The sequence below is a fragment of the Canis aureus genome, chromosome X, assembly GCF_053574225.1.
Source record: "Canis aureus isolate CA01 chromosome X, VMU_Caureus_v.1.0, whole genome shotgun sequence".
In the NCBI taxonomy this organism is placed as follows: Eukaryota; Metazoa; Chordata; class Mammalia; order Carnivora; family Canidae; genus Canis; species Canis aureus.
Genome location: NC_135649.1, coordinates 2,730,312 through 2,748,777, shown reverse-complemented (window position 1 = coordinate 2,748,777; position 18,466 = coordinate 2,730,312).

Sequence of the window (18,466 nt, the reverse complement as noted above, 5' to 3'; positions counted from 1 at the left end):
GCAGGTATGAGATAAATATGTGAATATGTGACCTTACATAGGAAAAAGAACCTTGTAGATTGATTTAGTTAAGGCTCTTTTGATAAGGAGATTTTTTTCTGGAGTATCCAGGTATACCCAATGTAATTGCATGGGTCCTTAAATGGAGAAGAAGGAGGCAGAAAACTCAAGAGTTAGAGAAGGAGTTGTGACGCAAAAGCAGAGGTTGGAGTGAGGAGGCCATAAGCCAAGGAAGGCAGGTGGCCTTTAAATGCTTAAGAAGATAAGGAACAGATTCTCCCCTTGGGCCTCCAGAAAGAAAGCAGCGCTGCCCACACCTTGACATTAGCTCAGGGAGACCTATTTCAGACTTCTGGCCTCCAGAATTATAAGACATTTGTGTTGTTTGAACACACTACATGTGTGATCATTTGTTACAGAAGCAATAGGAAATGAATACAGGGTCTGTCTAGAAAAGTGTATATTTGTCTTCTAGTTATCTCTAGATGTGTTAGATTATCAACAGCCCAAGGGGGGGGAACTGAATTGGTCTTCCTAGTTTCTCCTTGGCATGTGATACAGTGCCTTACACATTACCCATGTTCAATCAAGTTCTAAGAATATTCTAATTAAGAGAAGATTGCATTAAAATAAAGTAACAGACATCAGTGAGAAATATTCTTCTGTTTTCCCTAGATTTGTTGTTGTTGTTGTTGTTGTTATTATTATTATTATTATTATCTTGTGAGGTCTCCTATTATATCATTATTTGAATTTGATAATGAGGTTTAATTTCCTTTGTGTTCATTTTACATCCTCAACAGGTTGATTACTCCTTGGGGCAGAAATTATTGCCTAGATTTCTCGAAACTCTGACAGTACATCCACATCTTGCTCAGAAGGCCTCTGTATTAGTTTATCAGGGCTGTTGCAACAAATTACCAGAAAATGGGTGACTCAAACAGAAATGTCTTGTTTCACAGTTCTGGAGGCCAGAAGTAGGAGATCAAGTTGTCACAGGGTTTGTTCTCGCAAGGGGTAGTGAAGGACGGATCTGTTCCAGTTGTCCCTCCTTAGTGCAGAGATGACCATTTTCTCCCATTGTCTTCACATTGTCTTCCCTCTTTGCATGTCCATGGCTGTGTCCAAATGTCCTCTTTCAGAACATGAGAGACTCCTAACTCTGGGAAACGAACGAGGGGTAGTGGAAGGGGAGGTGGGCGGGGGGATGAGGTGACTGGGTGACGGGCACTGAGGGGGGCACTGGAGGGATGAGCACTGGGTGTTACACTATATGTTGACAAATCAAACTCCAATTAAAAAATGAACAAAAAAACACAAATGTCCTCTTTTTATAAGGACACTAGTCACATTGGATTAGGACCCACTCTAATGACCTCGTCTTAACTAATTACATCTGCACTTGCCCTATTTCCAAATGAGACCACGTTCTTTTCTTTTAAGATTTGTTTATTTATTTGAGACGGGGGAAAGACAGAGGGAAAGAATCTTCAAGCGACTCCTTGCTGGGCTCAGAGCCCAGTGCAAAGGTAAATGTCACGACTCATGAAATCATGACCTGAGCCGAAACCAAGAGTTGGACACTTAACCAACTGAGCCACCCAGGTGCCCTGAGATCACATTCTGAGGTACTGGGTACTAGAACTCCAACATATCTTTTGGACAGATACAGAATTCAATCCACAACAGTCCCTAAATACCCGCTAATTATAATCATCCCACATTGGTAGTATGATGGTATAATTATTGCCTCCCACAGTGTAAATCAGGTTTGATTCCCAACCACTTCCTTTGCCCGGACTTGGATAATGTCAAGGAAAAGAGAGATCCTCACCAAATCTCCCCCATCCCCAAGCCAGAGAATTGTGTAGGGACTCAAGGATTGACTGGCAGAGAAGATCATTAAGTCTGTTATTTCTGAATGGTAGCGACTAGACACCCAAAGTCACTGATGGGCTGAGATGTAGAAAGTTTACCTGGATGTTGAGCCCTGAGATGAGCAGCTATGACGGCACAAGAACAGACCACAGGGCAGACAGACGGAGGCAGAGCCCAGGGCCTTCTAGCCTGGGGTGAGAGAGAGGCCACACAGGAAGTGGGAAGTGTCCTGGGGAAGGCAGAGTCACAAGCACCTTTGAGAACTCGATGGATTCTATGGGTCTTAACCTGGACAAAGGAACATGGGCACAGACAGGTACTTCCTCAAATGGGGCAAATATAATCAATTATATTTATTAAAAGAATTTTATTTTTTTATTTTAAAGTTTAGGAGACTTTTTGTTTTTGTTTTTTTTATTAAGAAAAGCTAGCACGCAATACAGTCATTCCTCAAAATATTAAACATGCATTGACCATACAATCTAGCAATTCTACTTCTGGGTATCCATTCAAAAGAATTGAAAGCAGGGTCTCAAGGAGATAAAGTTGAACCTAGAACAATGTGGGAGTCAAGGGCACCGACTCCTGGCACTGTCAAAAATCCATATATAACTCTTCACTCCTCCAGAACTTTACTACTAGTAGCCTATTGTGGACCAGAAACCTTACCAATAACATAAACAGGTTTTTTTTAAGATTTTGTTTGGGCAGCCTGGGTGGCTCAGTGGTTTAGCGCCGCCTTCAGCCCAGGGCCAGATTCTGGAGACCTGGGATGGAGTCCCACATCGGGCTCCCTGCATGGAACCTGCTTCTCCCTCTGCTTGTGTCTCTGCCTCTGTGTGTGTGTGTGTCTCATGAATAAATAAATAAAATTTTATTATTTATTTATGAGAGACACAGAGAGAGAGAGAGAGAGAGAGGCAGAGACACAGGTAGAGGGAGAAGCAGGGACACAGGTAGAGGGAGAAGCAGGCTCCATGCAGGGAGCCCGACATGGGACTCGATCCCTGGTCTCCAGGATCACACCCTGGGCTGAAGGCGGCGCTAAACAGCTGAGCCACCTAAGCTGCCCCATAAACAGTTTATTAACTCATATTTTGTATGTTATGTGTATTATATACTGTATTCTTACCATAAACTAAGCTAGATAAAAGAGAATAGTATTGAGAAAATTATAAGGAAGAGAAAATACATTTACAGTACTGTATTTACTATAAGTGGACCATGTAGTTCAAACCTGTGTTGTTCAAGGATCAGTTGTATTTGTGTACCCATGCTCATAGTAGCATCATTCACAATAACTAATACATGGAAGCAACCCAAGTGTCCACTGATGAATGGACAAACAAAATGTGTTCCATCCATACAATGAAATACGATTTAAACTTAAAAGGAAATTCTTTTTTTAATAAATTTATTTTTTATTGGTGTTCAATTTGTCAACGTACAGAATAACACCCAGTGCTCATCCCGTCAAGTGCCCGCCACCCAGTCACCCCCACTCCCGCCCACCTCCCCTAGTTCATTTCCCAGAGTTAGGAGTCTTTCATGTTCTGTCTCCCTTTCTGATCTTTCCCACTTATTTTTAAAAGAAAATTCTGACACATGCTACAACATGGATGAAACTCAAGGGCACTATGCAAAGTAAAATAACCCAAATAGAAAAGGACAAATAGTATACAATTCTACTTCTGTGAGGTCCTTAGAGTCATCAAATTCATAACGACAGCAAGGAGGATTGTTGTTGTGAGGGACTGGGGAAGGAGGATAGGGAGTTGTTGTTTAATGAGAACAGTTTCAGTTTTACAAGTTTGGCAAGTTTCGCAGTTTTGAAAAAGTTTTGTAAATTGGTTACACAACAATGTGAATATATTTAAACTACTGAACTGTATATTTAAGATATTAAGATGGTAAATTTTGTGTTATGTGTATTTTACCACTATTAAAAATGCTTTAAAAAGACAAGCTACCTAAGCATTTTAATTTCAGCATACTGACACTCCATGTTACAAGTAAGGACAAGCAATTTCAACCACAGGGATTTAAGAAACGCTGAGGCTGCTGACAGCCAGTTAGAACCACCTTGTGCCAATATTTCTGGTCCACAGTCCATTTGGGAGGCAAGCCTCTCAATATCCAGCCGTGTCCTGTGGAGGAAGTGCCAGCTGGGCCTGCACCACCACAGCCAGCATCCTGAAACCATGGGAGGAAAGTCCAGGAGCTTCAAGAAATAGCTCCACTATTGGTGTTTTATGGACAGTGACATCACTAACCCGCTAGAAGTCTACTAAGCAAATATAGTCCTTGGCAATTACTGAAAGAAGAGTCTTTTCTTCTAATGTACCCAGAATGCTTAGCCTGAGTAGCCTGACCTGATGTGGCCTGCTGAGGCTGCAGTGTGTGTACTGGGAACCTGTAAGGACTGGCTCCATTAGCAGCGTGGGCTCACACACCCACTCTCAACTCCCACCCCCGCCCCTGCCCCACTAGTGTGTGGCTGCATGGACTCCTCTCCCATCTTCAACTACCAGACTATTAACAAAGCCCCATCCCTTAATCAGTGCTCTGTGCTAAGTAAAACATATATATATATATATATATATATATATATATACACACACACACACACACACACACACACACACACACACACACACACATATATAGACATGTAGAAGGCAAAACATTTTCTCTTTTGGATTGATTTAGTCTAGATTGGAAACATTGAGGCTTAAGGTCAGTAGGAGCATTGCTCTTTTTTTTCCAGTCTCTGAAAAAGAAGGAATGTAAACTGAGTTATACCAGTTGGCCACAAAGTTGAGTTCTAAAGTTTATCTAACTGAAAGCCTATTTAATTTTAGCACAGAGACATATTCATCCATTCAATAATCACTTTTGGAGCACCTACACCAGGCCGATGACTGGGCTGGGAGCTGGAATAACCACACACCCTCAGCACAGCACGCACAAATCAGTATGCAGTGGAGGAGATGCTGGAACATGTACTTGTAAATCAGGAGATGTGTGCTGCTAAGATCCAAGATGATGGACACCAGGGGACTATAGAAGGTGACGGCAAGGGCACCTCGCCTTACGTAGCCAATAGCGAATTCTTCTAGGTGGAACTTGAAGCAGAAGAAGGGTAGGAGTTAGCCAGGCCATGGAGGTGGGAATATAAGGCAGGGAGAAGCACTTGCAGGCAAAAAGAAGCACAGTAAGTTAAAGGTGAGGGTGGCAAACTGTTTCCGTAAAGGACTAAAGGGTCAATATTTTTCTTTGTGGGCTTGACTCTGCCAGAAATGAATTGGCATGGCTGGTGTGCCAGCAAAACTTTATTTATGGGCAGCAACCTTTGTATTTCATATAATTTTTATGTGTCACAAGGTATTATTCTTCCTTTCATTTTTTCCAGCCATTTAAAAATATGAAAACTAGTCTTAATTTACCAGTCATACAAAAACAGGCAATGGGTCAGATTTGAAAAAAGAAAAAGAAAGAAAAAAGCAACATATGATGCACATTGTTGTGCACCCTGCTTCTTTCACGTATCCACACAATTTGCAATCCTTTCTACACCAATGTAGAAGTGGTCTCAAATTTTTTGTACATTGCATGGCACTCTATTATGTGAATGTGCCTCAATTATTTAATCTCTCATTGTGGGCATTTAGGTGGTACCAATCTCATGCTATTACAAACTATGCTGCAGCGACCCACTCGTGACAGGGTTTATCTTATAGAGTAAATATTGCTACCACTACAATGATTTGATCAAAAGTTTTGTTCATTTGAATTTTTAGTGGATATTGCCAACTTGCTCTCCATAGTACTGGTACCAATTTCTACTCCTGCCACCAATGGATGGGGGTGTCTATTTCCCCTCAGCCTCACCAGTACTGTGTAATCTGACTTTTAGAATTTTGCCAATTGGATTGGTGAAAAATGGTATCTCAGTGTAATTTCTCTTCAGTTTTCAGGGGGTGTGCATCTTTTCACATGTTCAGGAGCCTCTCTTATTTCTGTTCTTTTTTTAAAAGATTTTATTTATTTATTCATGAGAGACAGAGAGAGAGAGAGAGAGAGAGAGAGGCAAAGACACAGGCAGAGGGAGAAGCAGGCTTCATGCAGGGATCCTGATGTGGGACTCGATCCTGGGACTCCAGGATCACGCCCCGGGCCGAAGGCAGGCGCTGAACCGCTGAACCACCCAGGGATCCCCTCTTATTTCTTTTCTCATTTGACAGTCTATTCAGTCCTTAACCCATTGTTCCCACTAGGTGATTCATCTTTTTCTCTGTGGGAATTCATTACATATCGTAACGTGATTTGAAAATACATTTTTCCTAGTCTGTCATTTGCCCTTTGATGGTGTATTTTGCCATTCTTGATATCTGATTTGGTTTTATATCTTTCTGTGGCAAAAGAGACTTTCTAAATCTCATTAAGAACCATGGATTTGATCCTAAAAGAATGGGAGCACTGAGGCATTTTCAGCAAGGGAGTGAGGTCAGGAGTCTGTGTCATAAAGCTCACTCCAGCTCCAGAGTGGCAGATAGACTGTAAAGGGACCCAAATAGAACCAGAAAGGCCAACTGATAGCTGGGATCAGGCTGTGTACCTTGAAGATGGGCCAGCGAGCGTTTCTAGTGGGTGAGTGTAGTCAAGGAATATGCCAAACTTTGGGCTTGTCCAGCTGAATCACTGAATAGAGGCCAATTATTAACATAGGAGCTATAAAAGGAAGAGAAGAGTTTCCTTTTCTCCCCTTATTTTATTGGGATATGAGGGATATCATGAGTTCTGCCAGGGACCTGTGGAGTTGATGGCACATCCTACAGGAGCCTTCCCCCCAAGCCCCACATGGAGCTAAAGGCCACACCCCCAGGAGCAATGGCCTTCCCAGTGTCTGCTTTCCCCAAGAGTCTTTTCCAAGGACAGAGAGAATACTTTCTCCATATGTGTATGCCTAGAGCGTAGCACAGTGCCAGGCACCATATAAATACTTAAAAGATGTTTTGCCAGAGCAAGAGAGCCAACAGAGCAAGGATACATCTAAGACGTGGTTAATAACTACCCAGAAGGCAGAAAAAGAGCTCTGGAGGTGGTACTATAAGCCCACATGCAGAGCTAAAGCTGGAGAATGAATGAATGAATTAATTAATGAATGAATGAATGCGATGCCAGGCAGAGAGGAACATTTTCCACATCCAAGCATCCTTCCTTAGCCTGCTATTCTCAACATGCTTCCCCAGCTCCAAAGGCTGCTCATTAAGCTTATACTCAGTCTTCAAGGTCAACAGCCTACAAACCAGGTGAAAGACCAAGGTGAATGGGGGGGGAGAAGAAGGGAGCAAAAGTGCATCTTCTACTGTCCTTACATCATTTTAAGTGTGTAGTTTGTAGGTATTTTATAGTGTAGTACATACTACACTACAGTAATAGCATGTATATTATTTAGAAATAGGTAAGTACACACATATTTAGGTGGAGGGTGTCCCTGAGGTTGAGTCCCCCAGGGACATTGAGAAAGCCTTAGGAGTGCAGTCTCTGTCACCCTTGAACAGATAAAAATTGGTTCTGCTTGACTTGCACACACTGCTTATATGTGTACAAATCTGCCCTACAGAAGTCTTCTGGACCACTTGCACTCAACCAGTTCCCCTTCATGCACCTCCATTGCCCTGAGGACCTCTCAGTTTGACAGCTATAACTGCAAATAGCATTGTGTGGTTATTTGAGCATCATCTCTCACCCCCCAATAGCCTGCAGACTGCATGAGGCAACGGACTGACTGTGTGAGTTTGTGCTTGCTGTGGTGTCCTCAGAGCTTAATGCTGCTGAACACACAGTAGGGGCTCAATAAATACTAAATGAAAGAGTAAGCAGGCAACATCATCCATTTGTTCTAGATCTCCTACAGCACTGAGCACCAGAATATGCACCTAGTGAGTAGATATCCATAAAGCTGAACTTGTGAAATCATGTATATTCTAAAACGACTCCATTGTGAATCAGCTCAAGAAGTAGTGACTCCAAAGGGAAATTATGATGACACAGCACATGTAAGGAGGAAGGAGACATGGGTTGAATTCCTGGCCCTACCAAAGTCCAGCCGTGTGACTTTGGCAAGTCTGCCTCAATTTCTTCATCTGAAAAATGGTCATACTGGGTTCTTGTGAGATGTTGACAAAATAGCCTACACAGAATGTTTGATTCTGTGCCTGGTGCATCATGATCATTCAATACTCACCTGTGCAGTCTGCTCATGGACTTCAGCCTCCTTTATCTCTATGCCATGTCGCATGTTCAGTAGCAATGATCCAATGAGTCTTTCATCTATGTTTCTCCTTAGCATACACGAATATATATTTACCTGTTCATTCTCAGGCTGGGTCATTCAGTTTCAGTGCTAAAGCACACACATCCACACCACGAGTCCTACACATCAAGAATGACTTCTAGTTACCTAGCTGCTGAAAACATCATTTACAGATTTTTAATTCCAAAGGATTTGAATATGATAAAACACTAAATTATGTTCTAAAATTACACTCAGAACTTTTGAGTCTTGGTCAATTTTAAAACCTCCTAGAGCGGGGATCCCTGGGTGGCTCAGCAGTTTGGCACCTGCCTTTGGGCCAGGGCGCGATCCTGGAGTCCAACGATCGGGTCCCACGTCAGGCTCCCAACATGGAGCCTGCTTCTCCCTCCTCCTGTGTCTCTGCCTCTCTCTATCATAAATAAAAATAAATCTTTAAAAAAAAGCCTCCTAGAGCTTTCAAAGGCTATCTTTCAAAGCCTTAACCTTGCAGCAAGTGCTGCCCCATGACATTAGAATAGCAGCTTCACATGTGGTGTATGTATATATATACACACACATATAGGAATATTATTCAGCAAACAAAAATGACCACATTTACATCGAAGTGGGTGGATGGAACTGGAGGGTATTATGCTGAGCGAAATAAGTCAATCAGAGAAAGACAATTATCATATGCTTTCACTCAGGGGTAGAATATGAGAAACAGCTCTGAGGATTATAGGGGAAGGGAGGAGAAAGGGAAGAAATCAGAGAGGGAGAAAAACCATGAGAGACTCTTTTTTAAGATTTTATTTATTCTTGAGAGAGAGAAAGAGAGAGAGAGAGAGAGTCAGAGACACAGGCAGAGTGAGAAGCAGGCTTCATGCTGGGAGCCTGACGTGGCACTCAATCCTGGGACTCCAGGATCACGCTCCAGGCCGAAGGCAGGTGCTAAACTGCTGAGCCACCCGGGCTGCCCAGAAGAGACTCTTAACTATAGGAAGCACACTGAGGGTTGCTGGAGGGGAGGTGGGTGGGAGAAGGGGGTAATTGGGTGATGGGCATAAAGGAGGGCAGGGGATGGGATGAGCACTGGGTGTGGTATGCAACTGATGAATTATTGAACTCTATATCTGAAACTAATGGTGTACTATATATATTGGTGGCTACTTGAATTTAAAAAGAATTTTAAAAAAAAAAAGCAGCTGCACAGGAGAAGACTACCAGTGCTGACCTGCCTGAATTTCTAAGGTGTTTCTCCACATCACCCTGCCCATGTGACCAAAATGCCCACTCCAGGGTCCCACCCCTGTGAGTCTGATTTGGGAATCCAAGCTGAAGCCCTGGCCTCTACATTTGCATAGGCCCCCTGAGGGTCTAGATGCACTGGTCATACTCCATGTGAGTGTTGGTGCTGGGAAGGTGCAGGGAGCTCACTGTGCCTCCCCTAAATCCCCTAACCTCCTACAGCCTCCAGACAGCCTGTTTGTCCACATTGCGATGCCCCCCAAGGGACCACTCAGGTCCCTGCTGGCCATGGCCCCTGCAACCTGGCCATGTCCCACGCTCTCTAGGAACCTGAAGGGCAGCTGGCAGTGTGGCTGAGACTGCATATCCTGAGGCTGGTCTGCCCGTAGGGCTTTCAGCTACCCTTCTGGGAATACCACAGAGCTTCTTCCCACCCTAGCCCTGAGCACCCCTGATGTGGTACAGGTTGCAAAGAAATGGGGAAAACAGTGCCCTATCCCTGGGAGCACTCCTGCTGGAGAGTGATGCTGAGGACACACAGTACCAGCAGGGAAGCAAAGGACCAAGAGAAGGGTGGCAGCCAGTAGCCCAGAGACTGTCTCCCGTAAGCCCCCTTCCCCACTCCATCCCAAGAGCACATTTCAAGATCTCCATTCTGAGAAATGGATGAGAAAACAAACTGAGGACCACAGGAGAGGCAGGGAAATGGTGTTTATTCAGGCAAAACGGGTAATCACCAGAAAGCAAGTCAATTGAGGAACGGGACATGCTTGAGTGTGCCTACTTTCATATCAAGAGAGGGATCCCCCGTCTATCAGCTCATACAGGGACATTGCTGCATCTGAGACCAGCCTGAGTGCTGTATATGTGCCTTCCCACAGGCTTGTTAGGAAGAAATCTTCAGTATAGTTGTTTCTTAAAAAAAAAAATATTTATTTATTCATGAGAGATACAGAGAGAGAGAGAGACAGAGACACAGGCAGAGGGAGAAGCAGGCTCCATGCAGGAAGTCCGATGTGGGATCTATCCCAGGTCTCCAAGATCACGCCCTGGGCCAGAGATAGCGCTAAACCGCCGAGCCACCCGGGCTGCCCCAAATACATAAAATCTTAAAAAAAAAAAATCTACATGGTCACAGAAAACCTTGCCCTCTTAACCCAATGCTGGGCTACAGTGGTTGCAGAACGGTCTTCCCTGTCAGAACCACTTGGAGAGCTTGTTAGAACTCAGCGTGCTGGGCTCCCCTCCCAAAGCATCCAGAGTGGGGTGAGGCCTGAGAATTTGCATTTCTGAACCTTTCTAGGGGATGCTGATGCTGGAGTTCCCAGGCCTCCATCTCACCTTACAGCCCACCTCCAGCACTGGTTCAGCAGTGCCCTCAATATTGCCCGAGGTCTTTTGCCCTTTCGAGAATGTTCCCTTCCAGGATCACTCTAGGGAAATCCTCCAGATCCACCCACAGCAGATAACTTTCTCTGACTGGTCTTCCCCCTGCAACAATCCTCTGCAACATCCTGTTGCTACTCTATGGAATAATGATCTTGTGGTTTTGCACATACTTACTTTTGTCTTATCTGTTCCCCGTGCTGAGAGCTTACTTTTTTTAAAGGAAGTGACCTTGTTCTTTTTATGCCCAACAGCAAGTACAGTTTAACAGAAATGCTTCTTGATGAATGCATGACTCCATCCTGCCTTTCAGGTCCCTCCATAGCCCTGGCTTAACACTGTTTCATTCTTCTTTTGACTTTCCTTTGACTTACCCTGCTGCTCCATATTGCTTTCCATGTTGTAATAGCATCAGACAGGACAGGTGAACTGATGAACATCGACAAACATAATGTGTATAATTAATGCTAATAGCAACCAGGGTCAGTGCAATAAATACATCCCAAGGATCCAGGAAGTAGGGAATAATGCTGGAATTCTCCAAGCAGACTCTGGGGAACCCTTATGGCCCTTTCACACAGAAGTCCACAAGATCAAATTTCTTGGGGCGCCTAGGGGGCTCAGTCAGTTGAGCATCTGCCTTGGGCTCAGGTCATGATCCCGGAGTCCTGGGATCGAGCTCCGCATCAGGATTGAATTTAAAAAGAGCCTACCTCTCTCTCTCCCTCTGCCCCTCCTAGTGCACTCTCTCTCTCTCTCTCTCTCTCTCACTGTCTCACATAAATAAATAAAATCTTTTTTTAAAAAAAGGTCAAATATCTTTTCATAATGATGCTAAGGTGTTTTTGCCCTTTGCACTCTCTTTCCCAAAGGTAGAATTTTCTAGAGGCTACCTAAGTGTGATACCATAGCAAACTGAAATCAGAAACAGGTATGATTATTCATCTGTCTCCTATTAAACTAGACATCTCCATTAGAAACAACAAATACCCACCATTTGCTTCAACGTGGATGGACCTGGAGGGTATGATGCTGAGTGAAGTAAGTCAATCGGAGAAGGACAAACATTATATGGTCTTATTCATTTGGGGAATATAAAAAATAGTGAAAGGGAATAAAGGGGAAAGGAGTGAAAATATCAGTGAGGGAGACAGAACGTGAGACTCCTAACTCTGGGAAACGAACTAGGGGTGGTGGAAGGGGAGGAGGGTGGGGGGTGGGGGTGACTGGGTGACGGGCACTGAGGGGGGCACTTGATGGGATGAGCACTGGGTGTTATTCTATATGTTGGCAAATCAAACTCCAATAAAAAATATACAAAAAAATACGTCAGAGAGAGTTGCAAAACATAAAACTCTTCCCACAAAATTTCATTTGTTTTGTATAGATTTTTTTCATAAAATAGCTTATGTTAACATATAATGGTTTTATTGCTGTCGTCTTTAAATGAGTGAAGTTTTTAATTTCTCACTTTAGATTTTAATACAGCAAATATTGATATGTATAATTCACATAAATAAGAGCCCCTGGGGGTCCTCAATAAATATTGAGTATAAAGGCATCCTAAGAACAAAAAGTTTAAAAATCTGCTTTGATGCTCTACATTGGAATGAAAAAAAGAAAAAATATTCATGGTATATTACGTTATGGGGTGAGATCTTTGCTTTTTTGCAGATTACTTTATTCCCCTCTTGAGGGTGGTGCAGGTGCCACAGAACATAAATTCAGGACGGCAAGCATGGAAGAGTTTTGTAAAATCCATGCAAAACATCAGATGTTTTCACTAACAATTTCTATGCCTTAATTCAAAAAAGTCTTTTAATTCGTCTTTATGTGGGAAGGGTATAGAAATGGAGTACAAATAAGGAATTATAGCTTATGCTGGAAAACTGCCTGCGATAAAGAAATGGGTTGCATTACACTGCTTGAGCTGCTGTAACCAAGCACCACAAACCGAGTGGCTTAAACAACAGAAATTTGTTGTCTCAGAGTCCAAAGCCAGGATTCCAAGATCAAGGTTTTGGTAAGTGCCTCTGAAGGCACCGGGGCAGAACCTGCTCCAGGCTTTTATCCTAGCTTCTCCTGGGTTTGCAGAAGTGTTACTCTGATCTTTACAATATTATCCCTGTACCCATGTGTGTGTCCAAATATCCCCTTTTAATAAGGACTCATCCTATTGGATTGAACCCACCCCAATGACCTCATTATAAGTCTTTATCTTTGGTGAAGTTCCTGTCTCCAAGTAAGGCCACATTCTGAAGTCCTGGGGGTTAGGACTTCAACATATCCTTTTCAAGGGGATACAATTCAGCCCATATCCATGGACCATGATACAATTTAGAGAAATTATAAAAGAAAGAGGTATGAGTTAAAACCATGGGGTTCAAATCGAGGAAGCTAATTCCATATTTTGGTCCATGGTAATGAGGACCTGAGGTTCTCAAGTCTGAACCTTAAACCTCCTTGTTGTATTGTTATTTGTCACCATGTGCATGAAAATATTACTTGCTAACTGGGTCTTCTGCTGTTAAGCTCTCTGCTGGACCTCACAGATGCCAGGAGGGTCTGCTGGTCTGGGGGAGCAAGTTCACATTCTTTTAAGTCATTCCTGCTCACAATGTCCACAATAGCCAAACTGTGGAAGGAGCCTCAGTGTCCATCAAAAGATGAATGGATAAAGAAGATGTGGTTTATGTATACAATGGAATATTACTCAGCCATTAGAAACGACAGATACCCACCATTTGCTTCAACGTGGATGGAACTGGAAGGTATTATGCTGAGTGAAGTAAGTCAATCGGAGAAGGACAAACATTGTATGTTCTCATTCATTTGGGGAATATAAATAATAGTGAAAGGGAATATAAGGGAAGGGAGAAGAAATGTGTGGGAAATATCAGAAAGGGAGACAGAACATAAAGACTCCTAATTCTGGGAAATGAACTAGGGGTGATGGAAGGAGAGGAGGGCGGAGGGTGGGGGTGACTGGGTGATGGGCACTGAGGGGGGCACTTGACGGGATGAGCACTGGGTGTTATTCTGTATGTTGGTAAATTGAACACCAATAAAAAAATAAATTTATTATTTAAAAAAAATATTTAACAAAAAAAAAGTCATTCCTGCTCAGATGATTCAGATGGGGGGAATGATCTGGACTTGCAAGTTGTAGAACCAACTCTAATACCATTCAAAAGTCTGGGAGAAGGGGAAAGTATGGAAGAAGAGACAGAAAAAACAGAAAAGTGGATTCTTGAAAATACTCTAAAACTTGCGGCCTCACAGCCATTTGAAGATACAGCTTATGGTGATGAGCAATGTTGCTAGGAAGGAAATGAGTTTGGTCAGTGACTATAGGGAAAGAGACCCTCATGAAGAAAGACGAACGAGTCAGAAGAAAGACAAACAGGCAGAAATCCCTGCCGAACTGTGCATTGTTGTGATCACAATAGTGAGCTGACCCAGGAAAATAGTTGAAAGTTGACCAAAGGGAGCCAGGAGACTGAGGGACACTGAGCCCAGTGCCCACCGTTCCTCTGGGCACTGGAGACTCTGTGGAGGAGAAAGCCACACCCATGGGCCGCATCCATTGGAAGGAGCTGCATTCACAGGAGGAGTGGGTGGTGCCAGTGACCTTAAGCAGCCTCATGTAACCAACCACTACAGATTTAAAAACTTAAAATAATGCCCATTTATTATGCATAATTGCCCTGGATCAGGACTCAGGCATGGCCTAGCTCTCAAGGGTGCAATCAGAGAGTCAGGTGGCTGGGGTCTTTTATGGAGGTTTTGGACGAGAATCTTCCCAGGTTCACAAAGACTGTTGGCAGAATCCAGTTCTAGGTGGTTGTCAGTTTGGGGTCCCCTTTCCCTTGCTGGATGCCATCCGGGAACCATTCTCCGCTCCTAGGGGCCACCCACATACCTTCGCACATTCATTCCCCTCCATCAACAAACAAGCTTCAAATCACTCTACATTTCCCTTGTGCCTTCAGCAGGGAGAGGGCTTTGCTCGTGGAGCCCCTACCAGAGAATCCTGGATAATCTCCCTATTGTAAGGCCAACTGATTAGTAACTTTAATTACATCTTCCATGCAACTTGGCGTGTTCATGGGCATGACGCTGGGAGGCAAGCATCATGAGACCAAAAGCCTGCCTACCACAGAGGGCAAGCCCGTGTCTCAGGGAATGCTATCTTGGGAGTCTATATCTCTCATTCATCAGAGGATTGTTTTGGTTCTGTCCTCAAAATCTCTCCCTCCCTCCAAACTGCTTGCTAGCCACTTTTAACTTGTAATCGCACTAGTTCCTTTAGCAGCAGCTGGAGTTGGCAACCTCTTCCTTGAGGCAAACCACCTTTGTGTGTTTCTCCACAGAATGCTCTTCCATAGCAGCTTTCAAAGGAGTGCCCTACCTGTTATGAAAAGCTTCATTATCACTTGATGCTTGCTGAAGAAGCACCACAAGACATGAGCGAACAGGCTAGCAACAGAGCCCAGTGATGCCTACCCACCCCCACCCCCACCCCCGCCTTCCCAGGACCTCCTGGCGTCCATCTCTGGGAAAGGGATGCCCTGGGCCTGGGTGTCCCTCTGGGGGGCTGAAATGATCGAAAGGACAGCAGGTTATTTATTTATTTATTTATTTGTTTGTTTGTTTGTTTATTTATTTATTTAGTGTACATACTTAGGTTTACTTTTTTCAGATTTATTTATTTTTATTTTTTACATTTTATTTGTTTGTTTATTTACATTTTTTAATTTAAATTCAATTTGCCAACACATAGTCTAACACCTAGTGCTCATCCCATCAAGTGCCCTCCTCAGTGCCTGTCACCTAGTTACCCCATTCCCCCACCCACCTCCCCTTCCACAACCCTTTGTTTGTTTCCCAGAGTTAGGAGCCTCTCATGGTTTGTCTCCCTCTCTAATTTTCCCCACTCAGTTCCCCTCCTTTCCTTTATAGTTTCTTTCACTACTTCTTATATTCCACGTGTGAGTAAAACTATATGATGATTGTCCTTCTCCGATTGACTTACTTCACTCAGCATAATACCCTCCAGTTCCATCCACATGGAAGCAAATGGTGGGTATTCATCTTTTCTGATGCCTGAGTAATATTCCACTGCAAAATACCATGGACTTTTAGGACTTTGTTCCAGTAGCTCATTTCACATGTTACCATGCCATGATCAAGTGGGAACAAAACCCAGAGTTACCTAAACATAGTCCTCCCATCCTTTAGTGGTGTCAATTGGAACACTTTGATGTGGCTTTTCCCTGTGCCCTGAAGTACCAGACATAGGAGGTGCTCCCTAAAGCTTGACAGATGGGATGTGAGAGTGGCGCATGGGAACACTCTGGTAAATGTGTAGGAAAGAGTCACAGTGGCCACTGGAACTTCACAGTCTAGTCTATGTATGCTGGGGGCAGGGTGGCTTAGGAGCTGTCCTGGCCTCCATTATAAAGAAACCACTTGGTCCTGGATCCACAGGGGGAAGGAGAAGGGACCGTTCCCACAAGTGGCAGGGGCTGCCTGGAGGAGGTCCCCACCTCCACTGCCCGATGGCCCCAAAACCCCTGAGCCCCCACCACAGAAGAGGGACAATTGGGCCCTTTTCAGGGGTGATGGAAACAGGAAATGGGAGCCTTGGCTCTGGTCAAGGCTGGATTAGATAGACTCAGTGGGACAGCACCCTCTGAACTAGGGTGTCACGAATGCCACTCTCACCCTCCCTGTACTTGAACAACAGGGAAAAGGAAGATCCTCTTCCCCTCACACCTATGTCAGCAGCTGGTATACACCAAGTTGGGCCGGGGACAGCCACTAAGAGCCCACTGTCCCTCAGGAAATCCTGGAGAGATGGGGACACAGCCTGAGGCAACGGGCCCCAGCTCAAGCTGTGCCACTGGAGCCCCCGGAGAGGGAGGAGCTGTCCCAGATTCCCCAGGGACAGGGGTGAGGGGACAGGGCAGGGGAGTATCCTGAGGGCTGTGCCTGATAAGCTTTAGGGCCTCCAACAAAAGGCAATGCGCTTGGCTCTGGGTCAAGGAAGCACAGCCTTGGGAACACCAAGTACAATGTGGGGGACGGGAGCTCCCTGTTTCCAAACTGTGTGGTTGTTGTGGGCCAAGGCGGTGGGGTGAGAGGCCGGGCAAGGGACAGGGTCCTTGGCACAGATGCGGCCAGTGGCCTGGCCCTGCTCACCCCGAGGCCCTTGTGGCCTATCTGGAGCCTTCTCCAGACCTCTTCTAGGGGCCAGTTTCTGCCCAGGGAAGGACCCCGAAGGCCCTGGGACAAGCTGGGCGAAGGTGTCCCCTTGGCCAAGCTGATGCCTATTGGCCCCATGGGAGGCTCCTCATCTCCCTATGCAGCCACACTTGGCCCCCTGCCCGCGTGCCCAGGTCCCCTCCAATTGTAAAGCTATACCAGGCCCTTGCAGACTTGTTCCTTAGCCTCTACCAGAGAGCCTGACTCCCATAATGGGGTGGGAGTGCAGACCAGGGTCATGAGTCTTGCCTGACATGCACTTCATACCCGAACCACCTATCTGGCTCCCTTCCAACTCCCAGCACCTCTGCCGAGGAGATGTGTGACACTGAGCAAGCCTTTAAACCTACTATGTCCAGGGTCCCCATCTCTAGAAGAGGGAACATAACAAATGCCCACTCACCTCCTAGGTTCCTGTGAGGACTCTTGGAGAGAGAGAAGGCCCAATTGCTCAGCTCAGTATCTGGGATATAGTCGGTGCTTGAAAATGGAAGGTCATGGGCATGGGGGATCCCTTTTCTCCAAGGCTCTAAACCCTCCAGTGCTTTTGGAGTAGATAGCTGGTGTGTGCGGGGTCACGAGTGCTACGTTGCTGCTTGCCCTTGTTTGGCCAGCCGGGATCGTGGCTCTGATTGCCATGTGAGACTAGAAGCAGAGCCTGGGGTGCCGTGGAAGGCAGTGGCATGAACAGTGCCGCAGAAGGTATGGCATGGAGGGCACGCAGGGTGATGATCAGCCTGCACAGAGCCCAAGTGGGCATGTGCAAGAACACCTGTGTCTGGGAACAGTGAGATCAGGACCCAGTCTTAAATGACACAACATGCCCTGGACCAGGGCCAGAGGCCCCGAGGGCACTCAGTGGTCATCTCAGCTGGCTGCCAGCCCTGACAGAGAGAAACCTGCCCTGGCCACAGCCTGGCACTAGAAAGCAATGTGCTTAGAGGGCTTATCCTCCCTCTTGGTGATAGGGGCCATGGCTTGCAAGGAGATGCTAGGGACACAGGGACCCATGGATTTCTACTGTGAGAATGGGAACCAAGAGTTTGAGCCCGAGTGATCAAGTGGGGCCAGGAGTAGGGCAGCCAGCAGTGCTGGCAGCCAAAGTGCTCATGGGAAGGGCTCAGGGACAGCAGGCTTGGCTGAGGAATCAGCCCTGCTCTGGGCTCCACGAGGAAGGGCTGGGGTCTAGAAGACTATGGTGGCCTGGGGAGGAACTGCGTCTCAAATGATGGGGCTTTGGACATGGAAAGGTTCAGATGGCAGGGCAGGCTCCTGGTCACAGGGTGAGCCTGGCTGGGGGGGGGGTGCAGGGCACACAGTTCTTGATGGGTCTCCAGCCACAGGGGAACTGGGATCACTGCCCAGGCCTGAGGAAGTGGCTGGCAA